The following is a 21536-nucleotide window of genomic DNA, read 5'->3' as shown; positions in this document are numbered from 1 at the left end:
ACCTGACCGCTACGTCTATTACGTTGTTATAAGTAACACTGACCAGTGTGAACTGTAACTAGTCAAACCTTTTTTGAAAACGTTCTTGCTGAAAACGAATAAACTGAATTATCTCTTGTATGGCACGATAATGTTGATTAGGGTAGGCTGCAATCGAGACAAGTTTGTTTGGTTACTATGCAGATCATCCATTCGGCCAATTTATTTATTGGTTACCTTTTTCGAAATCCGTCGTGTTATAAACGTGTGAATCGCAAATTACACCCTATTGCAGTTATAACTATATAAGGCAAGGTTATATTCCTGATATTGTTATCAGGTGGTGGCGGGTCTCTTGCTTGAGTGAGTGGCAATAAAGTAGCTGAGGCAAGGGATGGAGGGTGTTGGTTGTACGCAGCGCCGGATTAACTATGCTGTTGCCTGGTAGGGAATGGAGGTTGTTGGCCTGCAACATATAGATCTATAAAGGCATTTTTTGATGGCCTGATGGGTGATGGCCCTTATTTGGACGCCCAAAGCGTAAATTTATTCCGCTCTGGATGTCTGAATGGCCTGTGACAGGCCGTGGCCTGGTAGGCAGTTGCCCAATTTGCCTATACTGTACCTGGTAATCCGGCCCTGGTTGTATCGTGTGGGCGGGGTCACCATGTTGTCCTGTGTATGAAATTGACCTTGATACTTATAATACTGTCAGCAGCAATGAATGACATCTAAATATTGACTGACCTGTGGTAATGCCAGCAACCACGTCATGGCCTCGGCTTAACCACCAGACAAGCTGTCATCCAGTCCCTGTTGCCCAACGTTATCAGATATCAAGTATTAAGACATCAATAGTTGTGGGTTAGTGCCCCACCCCATCAAAAGAACTAACTAAACAAGCAAATAAAGCGCCTCGGACCAGGACGGACCATACGTTGACGACTAAGGAACGGACAAAGGACATTCTAAGGGTGGGGACATGGTATGTGAGAGGAGTGAATGATGAAGTGAGAGAGATTGTTCAGGTGCTTGAGGATGCAAAAGTGGATATATATGGATTGGCTGAAACTAAATGGAAAGGTGAAAGGGTGAGAGAGTGAGAATATGGTTTAGGTATATGTGCGGGAGTTAATGAGAATGAGAGGGCAAGAGAGGGAGTATGTCTGATGATATGCAAGAACTGGAAGAATATAAGAGAGCATGGAACAGTGGGTGCAAGTATTGTATGGGTGAGGATGAAAGCAGGTATACAAGCGTAGGCGATTGTATGTGCGTATGCGCCGACAGAGGATCGAGTGGCAAGAGTGAAAGATGAGTTTTGGGCAAGTGTAGAAGCATGTATGGACAAATCTGAGAGGAGCGGGAGAGTGCTTTTGATGGGAGACATGAATAGCAAAGTTGGGAATGTACAAGAAGATGGAGTGGTTGGTCAGTGGGGTGTGCCAGCTGAAATAGATGGGAATGGTAGAACTTTGGTGGACATCTGTGCTGGTAAGGGGTTGGCAATAGCTAACACCTACTGTCGGCATAAGATAATCCACAGGTATACATGGAGAGTAATGAGGAGGATGGATGGTGAACTTGTTGAACAAAATGAAATGACAGACTACGTGTGTGTGGATGAACGAATGAGAAGACAAGTGCTGAATGCAAGAGTGTGGAGAGGGTGGGGGAATGGAGTCTCGGACCATCACTTAGTGATGGACAAGGTAAAGCTGCAAAGAAAATGGTTGAAGAGACGAAGGGGAAGACAGGAGGAAACAGCTCCTGTGAGAAGAGTGGAGAAGTTGCAAGATAGTGAGAAAATGGCAGTGTATAAGAGCATAGTGGAAGAAAGATTGGGAAGGTATGAGTTAGAGCAGATGGAAGGGATGGAAAACGTGTGTAAGATATTCACGGAAGAGATAGGGGCAGCGTGTCAGGTGGTTTGTGGAGTGAGGAGGAGATGCAGGGGTGTGGAAGGGACAGCATGGTGGAATGATGAGGTAAAACAAGCTGTGGAACAAAAGAAGAAGGCATATACGAAATGGCTAGCAAGTAGAGGTAGGGGAGAAGATGAGAGAGCGAAGAGAGAGGTGTATGTGAGCAGGAAAAGGGAGGTGAAGAAACTGGTGATGGAGAGTAAGAAGAAAGTGGATGAAGAATTTGGGAGGAATCTGAGTGTGAAATGGAGGGACAGTAAGAAATTGTTTTGGAAGGAGGTAAAGAACGTAAGGCAGTTTGAAAGGGGACATAGAAGGGGAGTGAAAGATAGGAATAATAGATTGTTGGTGGAGAAGAGAGAGAAACTGAGGAGATGGAAGGAGCACTTTGAGGATTTGTTGAATGTTGAGAGTGAGAGCAGTGCGAGTATAAGTGGTTGGGGAATGGCTGGGAGAAGAAGAGATGAGAGGAGGGAGGAAGAGATCAGTAGGGCGGAAGTAGTGGAAGCAATGAAGAAGATCAAGAAGGGAAAGGCCCCAGGAATTGATGAAGTGTGTGGTGAAATGCTTAGGTATGGGGGTGAGATTGTTGTGGAGTGGATATGGAAGTTGTGTAGATTGGCTTGGGAAGTGGGAAGGGTTCCAGAGGACTGGGAATCAAGTATAACCGTTCCTTTATACAAAGTAAAAGGGGAGTGAGAAGTATGTGGTAACCATACGGGTATTTGCCTTCTTAGTGTGACTGGAAAAATATATGGTAGAATACTCATTGATAGGGTTAGGCATATGACAGAGGAGCTAGTTGGAGAAGAACAAGGGGGATTTAGGAAGGGAAAAGGGTGTGTAGATCAGATATTTGTTCTAAGATGTTTAGTGGAGAAGTAACTTGAGAAGGGAAAGAAAGTGTATGCTGCCTTCATGGACTTGGAGAAAGCTTATGACAGAATAGATAGGCAAGGTATGTGGAAGGTATTAAGAATATATGGAGTGGAGGGGAAATTGTTGAGTGCTGTGAAGAGTATGTACGAAGGAGCTAATGCTACGGTGGGAGTGGATAGTGAGCTGAGTGAGTTCTTTGATCTCAATGTGGGACTGAAACAGGGTTGTGTGATGTCTCCATGGCTGTTTAATATATACATGGATAGGGTTGTAAAGGAGGTGCAAGGTAGGGCAGTGGATGTGGGGGTGGCTCTAATGAATGAGGGTGAGATTTGGAAGATTCCAGTGTTGCTGTTTGATGATACAGTATTGTTGAGTGAAGATGAAAGGGAGTTGCAAGGTTTGGTGAATGAATTTGGAACAGTGTGTAGGAAGAGGAATCTGAAAGTTAATGTAAACAAGAGTAAAGTTATGGTGTTTGTGAGAAATGAAGTCATAGAATGGACAGTGAGGTTGGATGGTGAGGATAATTGGAGAATGTGAGTGCATTCAAGTACTTGGGTAGTGCGATGAGTAAGGATGGAACTTTGGGGGATGAAGTGCGTGAAAGGGTACAGCAAGGAAGGAAGGTTGTTGGTTCACTGAAAGCAGTGATGAGAAATATGGAGGTGAGTATTGAAGTTTAGAAGTCACTGGATGATAGTATTGTGATCCCTACCCTGACATATGGAAGCGAGGCGTGGACCTTGCAAGAGGGGAACAAGTCAAGAGTGAGAGCAGTGGAAATGAGTTAATTGAGAGGAGCATGTGGAGTGACATGGAGGGACAGGTTGACGAATGAAGAAGTGAAGGAACGTTGTGGGGTGGATGTGGATGTGGCTGTGATTAGGAGAAATACGGTGAAGATTTGGACATGTGGAGAGAATGGAAAATGAAAGACTGACTAAGAGGGTGTATGTAGGTGAGGTGGAGGGAAGGAGAGGGAGGGGTAGACCGAGGATGAGGTGGAGGGATGGAGTTGAGAGGTATATGAGGGAGGGGGGAGTGAGTTGCGGGGAGGGTAGGCAAATGGTGGGTGACAGAGCGACTTGGAGACGTTTTGTCTGCGGCCACCCTTTGCGGGATTAGGGCGTCGGTCTATAGATAGATGGATAGATAGAATAACCAAGATAATACTGATCATGTGTTTCACTTATCAGCAACACTCTGCTGTTATCACACATGGGGTATTAGTAGTAACTAATGGTAATGACCTATAACAGAGTTTGTAAAGTAACAGTGATTACGTCGAGAAAGGGAAGGAGTACACGACCGATCACTACGACTGTTTAATGTTACACACTGAATGGATACAACTGTCAGAATGATAAATTGTATGATTACAGACCTCACTATCATACGAATATATTACTGTATCACTCTGCGTTCAGATCATGGTGTATAAATAACTATACTATGGAGTAAAACACTCTGTAATGTGTTTTTATTCGTTATCATAACAAAACCATTATTTCCCAAGACAAATGGATCATGTAAGAGTGGTTGAGACAATGCAAGTAGGCATTACTCTCTTGCCCTTGGATGTGGGGAGGGTGGAGGGTAGACGAATGAATGGGAACGAGGGAGGGGAGGAGGAGGGGTTGAAACTGGGGGTGCGGCGGTGCCACATAATTATACCAACCAGTTCGTAGAGCCGGTCGCTCGATTTTTGCTGGAGACCGTACCTCTCCACTCCATCCCTCCACCTCATCCTTGGCCTCCTCCTCCCTCTCCCCCCCTCCACCTCACTCACATACACTCTCATCGTCAGTCTATCGTTCTCTATCATCTCAATATGGCCAAAATCAAATACAATTAATTCTGAAGAAACGGGTCAAGAGGTCTTCAACTTAGTCATTGTAGCAATCATTCCCAGAAATTTACCTAAGATACCCCAGAAATACTACGTTACCCTCTAACACCCTCTCGTTTTCCAGCATAAGCCCCCAGATTCGTATACTCACAGTTAATTCCGAGTAAGGCTGCCAAGAGGTCAGCGAGGTCTTTAGCGTATCCCTCGTAACGATCATTGCCAGTGTAGTTACCGTCCTTCCTTATCATCAAGAATGGCTTTTCCTGTGATGAGAGAAAACGGAGCCGCTATATTATCCCAAGGAAAATGGGATCCACATGATTACTCGTATTTTTCATTGAGAGAGAGAGAGAGAGAGAGAGAGAGAGAGAGAGAGAGAGAGAGAGGGAGGGAGGGAGAGAGGGGAAAGAGGGGAGAGAGAGAGAGAGAGAGGGGGGGGGGATACACGCACCAATATGGACGTAACGATGTAAGATCTGTTAGCCATCACCCGGTCAGTCATGTGGCTCGTGTACTTGACCGCCACTGTTTCCAGCCCTCGGGTGTCGCTCCACGTCCCGATCTGAAAGAGAAAGAAAATATGAGGATAAATGAATGAATGAACTATCTACCGCCAGGAAACAAAAGCCATGTGACATTAAGGTAGAAAATTACAACGGCAGAGAGGAAACTGGTAATTTTAAAGGTTAACTACGTGTATAGACTACAAACGAAAAACATGAGTAATTAAGAACTGGATAGGATATTAATGTGACTGTAATGGTATAAGACGTGTAACAGATAAAGAGGGAGATTAAAACACACACACACACACAAACACACGCACACACACACACACACACACACACACACACACACACACACACACACACACACACACACACACACACACACACAGCCATTTGTCCGGGTCCCTCCTCAGGTGGACGATTATTGTTGTTACTTCTCCAGAAGATTTTATTCAGCTTAATACAGACTTTTCGAACTTAGGGGATTCTATCGTATAAATCCTTCACGAACCCCTTCCTTCCTCGAGGCCCATTCTTGGTTGGAGAATACTGTCTGTCTGTCTCTCAACGTACGTAAGGTCTGTATGGATGAAGTATCTTTAACTCTGTGTAACTCTGCCTCCTCCTCCTCCAGTCCTTCTCTCCCTCCATTCCTCCCTAGATCTTTCTCGCTCTTATCCTAATCTTTAGTCCTCTCAAACAACACTCTTCCACTCCTAAACCTTCACTTGTGTCCTTCCAACAAGGATGCGTAAATTACGGAGAAGTTATTATCCAGGCGTATTATGCAAAATATATCAGTTACAGAATGGTGCTTGAAAGCCATCTATGTGGACGAGAATAACACCTTAGTCGCAATGTGGGTGGCCGAGGAGACTCTGTTGCATCTCCTCCTCAGCCATTTATTTTACATATCACAACTCAACATTTGCCTGTAGGCTCTTTATATCCCTTACATATGGACATAGTTTGTGTCAACAGTAACATACAGGAGAATACCGAGGCGTAGTGTGCAGCATAAGTCGCTGAAAAGGGAGTGCTAGGAAGTGACCGTGACCACTTAAAATACGGCCGTAGACTCTTGACTGTCATGTTTCTAAGAGATGAATAAAATCGTTTGTATTACGTTTGGAGAAACCAATAATTTTCTGTTACTTAGAGAAAATGATATTCGTGACAGATTTTAATATTTTCGATTAATTTAATATTTTCGATTAACTTCTTTTCCCTTGTGTACAGCTGACCTACTAAGTCCCGTGACGATTGGTCCATTTTTAAAAGGTACTTCTGCACGAATTTATGCAACTTAGGCCTGAGACGTAGGAGTCAAAGGGTTAACTAAGGCTGTCTAAATCCTCAAGTTAAAAGTCTCACCTATATTGAATAAAATAACTTAGAAAATAAAAAATAAAAACGGCCATGGGAATGAAAGTGGCACGTAAACTAACTGTGGTTTGGGATATACAATACAAAGTAGGGAATGACAGGGAAAGGGATGGACACCGTGGTTTTTGTTACCTTGGCATATCCCAGGGTTGTATTCCCTAGCACCTCTTCCTTAGCGATTTATTTTTGGATATGGCTGGTTAAAGCCCTTTTGTACGTTATCCATGTTGAGTACGGCGATATTAGAATGCTTTTATGTAACACGGACATGGTCAGTAAGGAGTAACAAGCAAAATAACTTGCATATAAAAAGGTGTTCGGAAGCTTCCTGAGCCGACGAGAATACGGACCCAAGCAGCTTTGATTAGTACGTGACACTTCTTAACGACTTACTCTGCACATAGAAAAAAAAAAAAATCCCAATATCCTCTTGACTGTTACTGATGTCAACTATGCCAATATAAAACCGATATATGTGGTGTACAAAGATAAATCGCTAAGGAAGAGGGGTTACGAAGCCTCCTGTGCCACCCAGAATACAGACCTAAGTCCATAATAGCATAAAGTGAAGAGGGTGGCCGGAGTTGGTGAATGGGAGAATTATACAGAAGGTTGTGTTGGCGGAGAGAGACACAGACCCGTTGACAAGACCCGGGTTCATGTTGGTGCTGGGACAAGACATGATGCTGGGGGTCTGTATTCAGCTGGCATCTTAACTCTCAGGCTCCTGTGACTCACTCCTAGCTCAATAAAGACGTCTGGCATTTACTGAAATAAAAATGGTTGTCCCGAGCATGCGAGAGTGAAGAGTGAGAGGACTCCATAACATTTTACTATATCCACAGATCTCTGACTATATCTGTCTGCCAATCTATCTATCAGTCCATCTATCTGTCTATCTATCTATTATTTATCTATTACCTATCTATTAGAAGAGGGTTAACTAATTTGGTGGACTGAGTGGGCTCCACATTTTACTGTTTTCAAAGATTCTCTCTCTCTCTCTCTCTTTATATATATATATATATATATATATATATATATATATATATATATATATATATATATATATATATATATATATAAGGTGTCTATCTATCACTCTTTCTATCTATATCTAAAATGTACACTAATTTGCAGGGCAAACAGGACTCCATAACACTTTACTATTTGCACAGATCTGTACCTATCTCTACGTATGTATTTATCTATCTTTCTGTCTAAACACACACACACTAGAGGTCTGTCCTTTGTTGAATAGTGTCGGCGGTAGCAAGAGTTAAATAAAGAAATACGATATACGGTGTAAATGGGGCTAAAAATGTCGCCAGGGATGGAAGGGAACGACTGACGCAATGACCACCTCGGCACGACATAATTCTGAGCACGACCACTGACGACACGCTGCTAAATTCACGACGACAGCTGAGTGGGGAGGGGGGAGATGGAGGCAGACAAGGGGTGGGACGATGGAATGAGAGAGAGAGAGAGAGAGAGAGAGAGAGAGAGAGAGAGAGAGAGAGAGAGAGAGACTCGTTCTTTAGAAAAGTACAGTGACACAGTGAGTGACAAAGGGACACACACTGAATTTGGCGGTCCTCACTGGGGCAGAAAGTTAAAAAATAATAATAATAATAAAAAAGCACTTTTATGGAAATGTGGAAACATCGTTAAAGGCAAAATTAAATTATAAAATGGAAAAAGGAAGAAAGGTGAAAAAAATTTACACCAAAAAAATATAAAAACAATGACAAATAATTCAGGAAGAAACTGGCGCACAATGAATGAATAAAAAAATCATAAGACATGGGACTATGCAGTATGAAGAATGCAAAACAAATTACGAAAGTTAAAAAAAAAAAAAAAATGATGAATAAGCAATTGTGCAGTAAATCTAATAGAGAAAATGATATTGAAAAAACGTAAAAACTTACGTAATTGGTAAGAAACCCGAATTCATCTAAAAAAACAAAGCAAAGACTCCATAAAAAGAACACACACACACACACACACACACACACACACACACACACACACACACACACACACACACACACACAATAACAACATCCAACAAAAACGTCCAAACATTAGAGTCAGGCTAGAGATAAAGCTCAGTTGTAGCTGTTGTTTGTTGCTGTTGCTGTAACCCCAGGCTCTTGTGAACTGAACTTGTGCATCTCTCCTTCCTTCTTGTAGAGGACAGGGAAGGGGCTAAGGATCGTTTGGATATTTAGGAAGCAGAGCCGGCTATATCGGTGCCACCACGGGCAGGCGTCCCTCACCAGCCTTGTGAACGACGTAAATAGATTCTAAGCGACCAAAACAGAAGCATAAACGATCTACAGGAAACTCCCACGTAAAACAGACAAAACCACACACACACACAAAAACAAAGTGATAAAAAATACAAGCAAATCCATAATATAAACGAAGGAAAAACAAACAAAACCACAACAAATCGAAGAAAAAACAACACCACGAATAAAGCAAAGAAAAAGCAAAACCACGAAAAAACGATAAAAAAGGAGAAAACCAAAACCACGATGGAAACCAAGAAACACAAGCAATACCACGATAAAAGCGACGAAAAAAACAAAAGCACGATAAAAGACACGATAAAACTGAGAAAAAAACAAACAAAATCACAATAAAAACGAAGAAAAACAAACAAAATATGAACAAAAAGTATTCTACATCACGTTATTTCTGTGTGAAGGACAACAGCACATCCTAAGCGACCACGATGGAGCATAAACGACCGAACCTCCCGGAAAAAAGGATAAAAACCGATAACGTGGGTGATTAATAACACTTAAGATGGAGGGAGAGAGGGAGGCTGCGACGGAGAAAAGGAGGGAGGCTGAGGGGGAAAGGCAGGGAGAAGGGACGGACAGGAGGGTGGGATGGATGGATTTAGGGAGGTTGGAAGGAAAGCCAGGGTGAATGGGGGGAGGGAGGTTAGGAGGAAAAGTGGAACGCTCGAAGGGAGGGAAGGAGGAAGAGACGGAGGAAGGCTGGAGAGTGTGAATGAGGAAGGATAACAGGGCTGGAGGGAGAAATGGATGGAGAGAAGGAGGGAGGCTAACAGTGCTGCAGGGAGAGAGGGAGGCTTGCAAGGAGAGGGGGGAGGGAAACAGAAGAGGGAGAGAGGGAGGATGGCAGGCAGAGAGGAAGAAAAGGAGGGAAACTGATGAAGGGGAGAGAGAGAGAGAGAGAGAGAAGCAGACAGGAATGGAAGGAGGATGTACGAGGTGGGAGGATAGAAGGAATGAAGCAGGAAAGGAGGAGGCTGACTAGGAAGGATGAGAAAGGGAGGAGAGAGGGAAGGATGGATGGTGTGAGAGATGGACGAAAGCTGACTTGATGGGAGAAAGAGGCAGTACGCGTAGACAAAGGGAAGACAGGAACGGAGAGGTAGGTGGAAGAAAAGCTGGAGGAGAGGGAAAGAAGGCTGGAGGAGAGAAAGGAAAGGTAGGAGCAGGGAGGGAGGGCCGGGGGAGAGGAGGAAAAGTGGAGAAGGGAAGGAAGGAAGACTGGAAGAGGGAAAGAGAAAATGAATGCCAACAGTGGATAGCAATAGAGTGGATGGATGAGTGGTGATGATGGGGAGTGGCTGGGTACTGTGAATGGGGAATGGGTAGGTAGACGAGTACTGTGAATGGGGAATGGGCAGGTGGATGAGTATTGTGAATGGGGGAGCTCTTGGGTGGATGGGGAGTGGGTGTGTGGATGGGTGAACGAATGGAATCGATGAAGAGAGGGTCGGTGGATGGTTGGTGTGGATGGGAACTGGGTAGATGGATGAGTGAAAGAGATGGGGAAGGGGTGGATGGAGAGATGAAGAGTGGGTGGGTGGATGGACTGAAGGGGTTACTGTGCCAAATACAGAAATATAGTAGTAAAGATAAGGTGCTCCCAGGCCTAGGAGAATACAGGCCTGGGTGAGCTTTGGAAGTGAATTAGTGGAAAGGAGAGCTCTGAAGCTGACTGGCAAAGATTTAATACGGAAGCAGTGGTAATTAGTGGATAGGAGGGCTCTGATGTTGGTTGGTAGGGTCCTCAAAGGTAGGCAGAGATGAAATAGTTAAAGAGCTCTAAAGATGAATAAGTAGGTGGCTTTTGGAAATAGACAGGTGGGTGGGTGAGTGATTTCTGGATGTACTATACGTAAGTGAATTTTGAAATTTGAAGGCAGAGTTTAACACCTTCAATGCGCACCATATTTTTTCGCATTATTCCTGTAACCAGTTCGTTTTGCTATGAAGAGCTTATCAAACTGATGTAGTTAAATTATCAATCAATCAATCATTTCCTGTGGCACCCTCGGGGATGCATAGGGCCTCGATGAACTCACACCACCACATCCTATCTTGTGCTAACTCCTCAAGATCTCCCCAACACTCATCTCCAGCTTCCCGTCTCATTGTCCTCACCCACGTCTCTTTTGGCCTTCCTCTACCTTTCCTACCAAGTGCCACCCACCCTGGTGTACCTCGTACTATTCCCTGTCTCCTATACACATGTCCTAGCCACTTCCATCGTGAGAACCTAACATATTCATCGACCGGCTGCACTCCCGTTATTTCTCTAATTCTACTATTTGGTATCCTTTCCCACCACTTAACTCCTAATATTCTTCTAAGTGCTTTGTTTTCAAACACCAAGAATTTATTTTCCATAGTCACTGTGCTGTACCAAGACTCGTGTCCATAAATTAAGATACTCCTAACCATTACCTTATAAAGTTTGATTTTTGTATGCACAGAAAAATTGTTATTATTCCAAATATTTTTAAGCATTCCCATTGCCTGATTAGCCTTCTTTAACCTTTCCTCGAATCCAAAGTTCAAAGAACCATCCTTGGCTAAATAAGTACCTAAATATTTAAATCTATCAACTTGCTTTACAACCATACCTCCAATTACACATTCCTGCGCATTTTCCATATTCATATTGATTATTTCAGTTTTTCCACAATTAATAACCAAACCCACCTTGCGACCTTCACTCACCAAACAGTCCAACACTCTCTGCATCTCTTCTGGCCCATCACAAATCAAAACTATATCATCTGCATAATCTAAATCCAAAAGTTTCCTGTTCTCTCCCCAAAGTATACCTACACCGGTTTCTGTTACAACGCTTTTCATAATGTAATCAATGACCAATATAAATAGTAAAGGCGATAGAACACCACCTTGAATTACTCCGGACTTGACTTCAAACGAATCACTCAGACAACCATCAACCATCACTTTACAAAATGTGTCCTCATGCATGTTCATAATGACCCTCACAAACTCCTCTGGTATTCCATAATGTCTCATGATCTTCCACATAGTCTCTCTCGAAACACTATCAAAAGCCTTTTCAAAATCAACAAAACAAAGACTTAACGGTACTCTCATTTCATTAACTTGCTGCATCAAATGCCTAACTATAAAGATCTGATCATTGCAACCACGTCCCTTTCTAAAACCAGCCTGTTCATCCCTCAGAATACCCTCAACCACCGGCTCCAACCTATTTAACAACACTCTACTGAAAACTTTCAAAGCTATCGGTGACAAAGAGATTCCCCTCCAATTACCACATTCGCTCAGGTCTCCCTTCTTCGGAACTTTAACAATTACACCATTCTTCCAAACTGATGGTAGTAACCCCGTCACCCATATCTTATTGAATAGCTTGGTCAAGATCATTATTAATCTATCCCCCTCCACTTTAAACATTTCCGGAAATAAACCATCCTCCCCTGGTGCCTTATTATTCTTTAACTGTTTTACTGCTTTCTCCACTTCTGCAAGCCTCAACTCTCCTGTTTCTATATTTAAATCTTCCTGAGCAGACGGTATATCCTCTTCTGGTGGTATTGGTCTATTAAGAACTGTCTCAAAATGCTCTTTCCATCTATTTTTAATATCTCCATCTTTGGTCAATAAATTTCCTTCCCTGTCTCTAAATGGTATTTCCTTGCATTTACCTGCATTACCACTCAGTTCTCTAATCGATTCATATGCTATTCTTTGACTCTGTCCATCATTTTTGTTTATTAAGATTTCAGTCTCTGCAACCTTTTCATCCACACATCTTCTGTTATCTCTCCTAGCTAACCTTCTTACTTCTGAATTCAAACTCCAGTACGCAGCTCTTGCTAATTCAATCTCTCGTTCATCAACGCATTGCATCTCACTCCTCAATTTAGCCTCACCTCTCTTTTTTATCATATCCCACGTTTCCTCTGATATCCATTTCTTTCTCCTGAATCTATGTCTCCTTCCAATCGTACATTCAGCAGTCTCATGCAAAACTTTGTTCACATCCTCCCACATCTCATCTACACTTCTCTCCCCCTCTTCCAACGTTTCCAACACCAAAAACCTATTTCTGTATTCTAATCTGAATTCCTTCTTTTCTTCTCCTTCCCTTCTAAGCTTAACAATATCGTATCTACCAACACCAGATTTTTCCTTCTTCTGATTTTTAAGTTTAAACCTTATTTTTGCAATGCTGAGTTGATGGTCACTACCAATATCCGCTCCCCGTTTAACATGAACATCTAGCAGACAACTTCTATGCCTCCTACTGATAGCGATGTGATCAATCTGATTTTTATATTTTCCACACGGCGACACCCAAGTTGTCTTGTGTATATTGCAATGCTGAAAGAGTGTGCCCCCGATGACTAAGTCATTTGCTAGACAGAAGCTTCCAAACCTCACTCCGTTTTCACTCATCCTACTACCAACTCCCATCTTACCCATACATGCCTCAAATCCCTCATTTGAACAGCCCATTACTGCATTAAAGTCTCCAACGCAGATCAAAAGATCATGTCTAGGTACCCTTCCTACTCCTTCTTGCAACTTTTCATAAAATGTGTCTTTCCTTTCATCGAGTGCATCATTAGTAGGTGCATAACACACAAACAGACTGATGTTGCCATGATTTGATTTAAACCGTGCGTATAACAATCGCTCATCTATAGGATCCCACTCACATAAAGCCTTATTTCCCTTACAACCCAGCAACAATCCTACTCCCTGATAATGCATTCCATCCTGTCGGCCAGATATCAATAAACGTATACCATCCTCCAAATCCAACTTATCGACTCCAGTTAATCTAGTTTCTGTCAGAGCACAAATATCAAGTCCGTAATTTTGAAAAACCTTCACTAACTCATCGATTTTACCGTCATGATTTAGCGTTCTCACATTCCAGTTACCAATTTTAATTGTATTTTTTGCATTAACAAAGGAATTAGATTGTAATTGAGGCAACCGTGAGATTCTTAGCACCCCCTGCCCATTTAAGGGCTGCACGGGACTGGGGGCCATTATTGTTCTTTCAGAGTCCATCAAGGTTTCTTTGGCTAACTTCCTGAACACCTCGCCATTGTGTTGCAGTCGCAGTAGGCAGCTAACTTGCCAGATTGCCCCCACCCGAAAGACCCAGCTATGCGGTAGCCAGGCACGTGCCGGCATGCTTCCCAGCCATTTCACTCTCAAGGGGTTCCTCTGCCTGAGAAAGCAACCACCCCCCTGCTCCCGAGGGCTTTTGATCTGTGTAGGTAGAGGGCGATCACTCCCTCACTAGCCATATACAGTGTATATACAGTGTATAGGCTACACTCACCTTCATAAACCCCTTCCCTACTAAACATCCTTTTTAGGCTTAATGAAATTGCCTATCTATCTATCTATCTATTGCCAGACGCCTTAATCCCTTACACGGGGTGGCCACAAACAAACCGCTTCCACGTCACCCTGTCCCCTGCCATTTCACTGCCCTGCTCCCAATTCACACACCACTGTCTCATACCCCCCTCTCATGAAATTGCCTAAAGGTAGGAAATTATAACAAGGAAACACATTACTGGGTTAAAGGGGGGACAGATGAATGTGCGTGAGTGAATGTGAACGTGTATGAGTGAATAAGCTTTAGAGATGAATACTGAGGTGGTCTCTCTCGATGGGTAAGCATGTGGGTGAGCTTTGGAAAGAGAAATGGATGAATTGTGGTTCTGGCTAGCAGGCTTCTTAAAACATATGGAAGTTTACAACTGGATAATAGCAGTTTGCTTTCACCTGACAGAACTGAGCCACTCTCGTATCTTACAAAGTAGATGCTGGTAGAGTGAAACTGGCAACTCTTAGTTATGAGGCAGGAATGAGTCTCCTTGATAACTAGTCAAATTTATTCTCTAATTCAACTGTACCTAATCATCAACTGACCTGAGAGGGGTCACAGATCTTTGTCAGGTAAAAAAATACTACAGAACCAAAAACAGTGTATAGGAGGGCACAGGAGGTTGTTACGGAGGGGAGGGCTATGAGGGAGGGTGGCTAGGGAGGGGATCAGCAGTGTCCTTGGTGTGTCGTGGGTGTGAATAACGACGCCTAAGGAGTCAATACAGCGCCACTGCTCAATATTGTGGCTTGGGGACCAGCTGGGGGTAAAGCCGTGTATATTAATGGTGTGGAAGGAAAATGCCATACCTCCCCCATCACGCCAGGTTATGCTTCTATCTCTCTCTCTCTCTCTCTTTTCCTTCCTTCATCACTTCCTTTAGTCTCTCCTCCCTCCAGCACTCTCTTTATCTCACTCCTAACTCAACATCCTTCTTCCTTGTCTCCTTCTACCTCTCCCACTTGTCCCTTGTATTTCATCATCTTTCTCTTTCTCTCCTCTCTCCTCCCACCTTCTCTCCATTATTTGCCCTGTTAATCTCTCCTCTTCCTTCTTTCCTCACCGTTATCCTTTCTTTTATTTCCTTAACTCTTTCCCTACGATGATGCCGTTTTCATCTTTCTATGCTCCCTTCGGGCATATTTATGCAGCTTAGAAGAGCCTCTTGCAACTGGAGAAATCAGCTACAGCCTTTGAAAACCTATTTAGTAACAGAAGTATATAAAAAATAGATAGACAGACAGATATATAGATGAAACTGATAGATAAATAGATAGATAGGTAAGCAGACAAAGACGCAAGGAGACAAATAAATAAAGATAAATAAATACAGTAAATCTTAATACACTCGCTTGAAGGTACTCTAATTAACCTCTTCACTCATGTGCCAATATTTATTTTATTCATTTATTTATGTATTTATTTATTTTTTTTGCTAGTACGAGATGATTTAATTTGATAAAGGGAAGACGCCTCATAGTGAAGCTGTTCAAGGAAGCCATAACTAAACACTCCCGGTTCTAAAAGTCTCTCCTAAGTTGTGTAAAGCCGTCCAGTGTTAGCAAGAGTACAAAAAAATTGTCTTGAAAAGGCAAAAGGAGTGGAAAAAAAAAAAAAAGGTTAACACAGTGAAGAGGCTGACCCATTCGGTAAGATCACGACATTCTATTTCGTCCTTGTTATCTCCAGACGATTTTCTTCATGGTGAAAGACTTTTTGAATTTGGGAATTAGAGATAGCTTTAATTAACCTTGTGTGTCTGAGAGAAATCCTGAGATGAAAAATAATAATAATCCCGATATTGCAAAAATACTAAAAAAAAAAAAAAAGTGTCGCATCTCGGCCACAATGGATCATACCGCGGGGCGTCACTTTTGTGATTCTGTGTTATTTGGAATTATCCCGGGCTCTCAAGTGGTGGCTTGTATCATCTATCAGTACTGCCAATGTCCAACACTAGTCAGCACTCCAAATCTCATCTGTACTCCCATCCATTGTTGACATTTTAGCGATTTTACCCCCTTCGTGACTCCCCTCCCTACCTGCCCTCCATTACCCTCTCCTCTCACCTCCCACGCCGCGCTGCACTACGGAAATTTCCCCCTGATTTTTCCACAGATTTCATCCATTGAAATAAGCCCTATGCCCTATACTTATACCAAATAATATATACCAAAAAAAAAGCAGGTAAGTGATAGTGTTATACACCAGAAATTGGCTAATTATCACCTGACAAAACCTCACGTGCATTCATTCGCTACATTACCACGGTAATTTCCCCTTTGATTTATGCCTTGTAATCGATGTCTGTAATAAAAATATATATCAGAAAGGAAGGGAGAATCCTAACTGACATTTACATTCACCTGGAACTACCTATTTCTTTATTTATTGCCGAGATTTTCTACCTATAAAAAATTAGCCTGTAAGTTAGCAGCAGTCAGCCTCAGTGTCATTGTCAACCCTTGCCTTCTCAGATAAGCCGCGGCATTTAGTTCCTTGTCCTCCGCTGTAGAGAAACCATGTCACACTCGCGCCCCGCCATTCCTGCCGCTTCTGCGCCCATTGCAAAGGGCCCCGTGACCTCTACTCCTAAGAAAAGTGGTGAGGCAAGCAGGAAAGGCCTTAGCGACTCTGCAGTGGCACGTGAACTGGCACAATTGTCCATGATAATGATGGACAGTGACTATGACGATTCGGGTGAATCGTGTGATGAGCCGGGTGAGGTTATCGCGCCAGAAACAGCAACAACGAGTGCTACAGTAAGTGAATCAGTGTCTAGCTCCAAGGGAAAGGAGCCTTTAGTGCAGCAAGGACAAGAATTTGGGGAGTGAAAAGGTGGCGTGTTAGCCCCAGAACAATGCCCCCACGTGACCCAGCCCGCCATGAGTCACGAGTGCATTCACCTCCCCGTTCCCCAAGCCCCGCTTTACTCATCTCTTCATCATCGTCGGCTGAGTTATCTCCGGAGTCTTCGTCGTCGGAGTCACCACCAGCATCAACAGTGAAGGCAGGCCGTAGAGGTAGAGGTAAATCAAGGAGAGTGAAAAGTAGTGTAGCTAGTAGGGTAAGGGCTGCTAGTGCTGTACGGCAACCTAGGGTCAGTGAGAGTGACCTTGACAGAGATAAACCTCCCTCACAGCCAACCTCCACCACCACCACCACCACCCGCCCTACACCGCAACGACAGGGAATCCTGGACGCCTTCGCGTGGACGGAAGGGTCAGATTTTGTCCCCGAAAATCTTGTTTTTGATGAGAGCTCCTCAGGAGTTCAGCCTGCCTTCACTATGGACGAAAATGCTGAGTGTGTCAACTACCTTTTGGCCTTCCTAGATGATGAAGTCATGCAGCACATATGTGATGAGACCAACAGGTATGAATCACAACATGCTGCAAGTGGTACAGGTGCAGCCAAGATGCAACAGTGGTCCATGCTGGGAGTGCAGGAGCTGTATGTGTTCTTTGCCCTCATGCTTCTCATGCCACACTCCAAGAAGCATGAGTTGGAAGAATACTGGTCCATGGACCCCTTACTAGCCTCACCCACCTTCAATAAGTACATGGCCAGAGATCGCTTCCGGAACATCATGGGAAACCTGCACTTTGCCGACAACGATGTACTTTGCCAAACCGACCCACTCTGGAAGATCCGGGAGATTCTGAGCAGAATGAAGGATAAGTTCATGTCATTCTTCCACCCCTTTCAGAAGGTTGTCATTGATGAATCCTTGGTTTTGTTCAGAGGACGTCTTCGGTTTGTTCAGTACATTCCAAGCAAACGCCATCACTTTGGAATTAAGTTTTTTGTATTGTGCGACTGTAAGACGGGGTACATCCTTGACTTCGTCATATATTCAGCCAGCACTGTTGATCTCGATAAAACACACCCCCTTGGCTTCTCAGGCTGTGTAGTGAAAGTGTTCCTAGAAAAGTATTTTGGTGGGAATCATGTGCTGTATACAGACAACTACAATACAGCACCAAAACTTGCCAAATACCTTTCTGAGCACGGCATTGGCTCCTGCGGCACTGTGAAAAGTAATCGTGCCAACTTCCCCAAATTCCCAGAGGTGGGAACCTCGCAGCGAGGAGACGTGCACCTATGCAAGTGTGAGAAGATGCTGGCAATACGGTGGCATGACAAGAGGGTCGTGCACATGCTCACCACCGTACATAAGGGGAAGATGAGAGACAGTGGGAAGGTCGACCGTAGGACAGGCGAACCTGTAATGAAACCTGATGCTGTGTTGGACTATAATATCAACATGCGGCTGGTGGACAAGTCCGACATGATGATTGGTGAGATTGACTGCCTCAGGAAGAATACTAGGTGGTACAGGAAAGTTTTTCTGCATCTCATAGATATGACGATGCTGAACGCCTTCATCCTGTACAAGATGAAGGTCAAGCCACCAAAGTCCTTCTCCCTGAGGTTGTTCACCAGGACTTGTGTCCAGCAGCTGCTGGAAAGATATGGTAGGGTGCAAGCAGCAACTCCAAGGCGCCATCCAGTAACACTTCCCGACCAACTTGAGCAGAGGGCGTATATGGATCGGCACAGACTTGAGCTAATGTCTGCCACAGGGAAAAGGAAGGCTGCGATTCGCAGGTGTCAGGTATGTGCGCATACCACACGCCGCACACCTGAGCATAAACACACCTCTTGGCAGTGCGCTGAGTGCCAGGTTCCCCTCTGTGTTACCTGCTTCTTCGATTACCACAGCCAGAAGCAGTTCTAACAGCGCAAGTGTGGAAGCAGAATTATTTGGAAATAATGTGTAAATAATGTGTAAATAGCAGGTGAAAGCAATGGATGTTCAGTTCATATGATTGAACAGTGTATTATAGTTTTATCTTACTGAAAGTGACAGTGAATAACATAGTGTAAGTAAAATAGCAGGGTAAATATTGAAAATAGAATAGAAAATGTAAATAGTAATGTAAGTAATTAGTAATATAAGAATATGAGTACAAATAATTTATGTTATAACAGTGAAAGTGAAACCGTGGCTCTCTACGTATTTTACTGAATGAAAAATTGAATGACTTCAGTGACAATAAACTAATACGACTGAAAGAAACTTATGGAGAAAGACTCCAGATATATATAAGTGTGATATACTAATAGAAATATAAAGTGTGAGGGGTTTTATGAATAATAAATGACAGAGTGCCTAGAGCGAACTAGCGCAAGTGAGACGATCAGACGCGCTCGTAATTTCCATTGCTTTCACAGTGTGTTTTTTTTTTAGTATGGATCCCAAACTACTTGAAAATTGTAGAATAGTGTTTATAGTGTTTGTATCTGGCTGTGGTAATCATATTACGGGTTGTCGGGAAGTGTAAAGTGGAGACTTCGTTACCCTACTTCAGAGGTCTCCACAAGTCCTACGGTAACCGACGAAGGCTCAACAATCATTCCAGGAGAAAGCTGAAGGTATGTGCCATAAGCATATGTAATTTTATTATTCTAGGACTAATAACTGATTTTTGGCAAATATTTTTTGAGAGTCTGTCGGAGCCCAAATAACCCCGCGGGACACGCAAGTCATTGGTAAACAAGCCCGCGGTGTAGGGGTTAAGGTCTTCATTTCTCTCTCTCTCTCTCTCTTCTCCTCCGGACATTCATTTTAATGATCATTCATTTTCCCCTCGCCCCCCTTCCTTCTCTCCATCCTATCTCCTTTCTTCTTCCTCCCCTCCCCCCTCTCCTCCTCCTGCAGCGGCTTATTTTACACTCCTTGTCTTCGACTCTTAGTACTTATAGAACAGCAAATCAGTTATAACCTCCCCTTTAACATAAAGCTCCCCACCCCCCTAAAAAAAAGGCACAATCCCCCTTCCCGGTCCATGCCTCCTCCTCCCTTCCCTCCTCCCACTCTCCTCCTCACCCCTCCCTCCACTTCGCTCCCTGTCCTCCTCCTCCCTTCCCTCCTCCTCTCCCCTTCCTCCACTCCACTCCCTGTCCTCCTGCTCCTTCCCCCCTCCTACCGTATTTCCTTTTTCTCTTCTCCCATCTTTCTATTCCCTCCCTCTAACGCACCTCCTTTCCCTCCCTTCCCACTTTCTTTCTTCAGCGCCTTCCTCCTTCCATCTTTCTTTGGCTCCTCCTTCCTTCCTTTCTTCTTTGTGCGGCTCCCCCTTCCTTCCTTACTTCTTTCTTTCTTCCTCTCCTCCTTCCCTCTTTTTTCCACTCCTCCTTCCTTCCTTCTTTCTACAGCTCCTCCTCCTTTCCTTCCTTCCCTCTTTTTTCTTCGGCTCCTCCTTCCTTCCTTCATTCCTTCTTTCTTTCTTCGGTTCCTCCTTTCCTTCTTTTTCGGTTCCTCCTTCCTTCCTCCCACCCCATTTTCTTTCTTCGGCTCCTTCCTTCCTTCCTTCCTTCATTCATTCATTCATTCCTTTCCCCCCTCATTCTCCTCCTTTCCCCTCCCTCCCACTTTCTTCCCTTCCTATCACCATTTCTTCTTTCCCTGCTTCGTTCCTTCTTTCATTCCTCCCTCCATCCTTTATTCTGACTAGCATCCCCCCCGTCTCTGTCTGTCTGTCTGTCTGTCTGTCTCTCTCTCTCTCTCTCTCTCTCTCCACATTATACGTACACATAAATATTGTCTGTTTATATATAAAGGGGGTCCAGGTCGGGCCATATTTGTTGTACCCTAATAAAAACACCATTTCATTGTACAGCCATTATTCTTCCATGCACCATCACCATAACTCTCCTCCTCCTCCTCCTCATCATCATCATCATCATCATCATCATCATCATCATTCTCCACTCGCCCCCTAGTCTCCATCATCACTATGCTCACCTTCACCATGACTATCACCATCAACTTTATCATCACTAAAATGATACCATCATCACCATCTTCACCACCCACATCTAGTCATCCTCAGTCTTTCTTCCTCCCTTCACCAAAATATATTTCTCAAATTTCCCATTCATCCCTAGAACCCTCTCTCACTCCTGCCATTCTTCACACGATCCCCTCCTCCTATTCTTCCTCTTCCTCCTCCTCCTCGCCCTTTTCCTTTTCCTCCTCCTCCCTTGTCTTCCATTCCTCCTCTCTCCCTTCCTCTTTCCTCTATCCCGTTCCTTTCCCTACTTCCTTCTGTCTTTCCATCCCTCTTCTTCTACTCCCGATCCCTCCGTCCTTCTGTCCTCTCCTCTCCATCCATCCTCTTCTCTTCTCCATTCCTCCGTTCTTCCATCCATCCTCTTCTCTTCTCCATTCCTCCGTTCTTCCATCCATCCTCTTCTCCTCTCCATCTCTCTCTTCTCCTTTCCTCTCCAATCTTCCTTTTCTCC

General features: G+C 43.7%; 1 pseudogene; it reads right to left on the bottom strand.

Moving 5' to 3' along the window:
* Positions 1–21536, bottom strand: part of LOC145414639 (glutamate receptor 1-like) — a 252684-nt pseudogene that overhangs the window by 16083 nt on the left and 215065 nt on the right.

This window comes from Coenobita brevimanus, chromosome 1 (assembly GCF_032717465.1).
Source record: "Coenobita brevimanus isolate Jiangsu-jjx chromosome 1, ASM3271746v2, whole genome shotgun sequence".
Taxonomy (NCBI): domain Eukaryota; kingdom Metazoa; phylum Arthropoda; class Malacostraca; order Decapoda; family Coenobitidae; genus Coenobita; species Coenobita brevimanus.
This window is presented reverse-complemented; position numbering and strand designations above follow the sequence as displayed.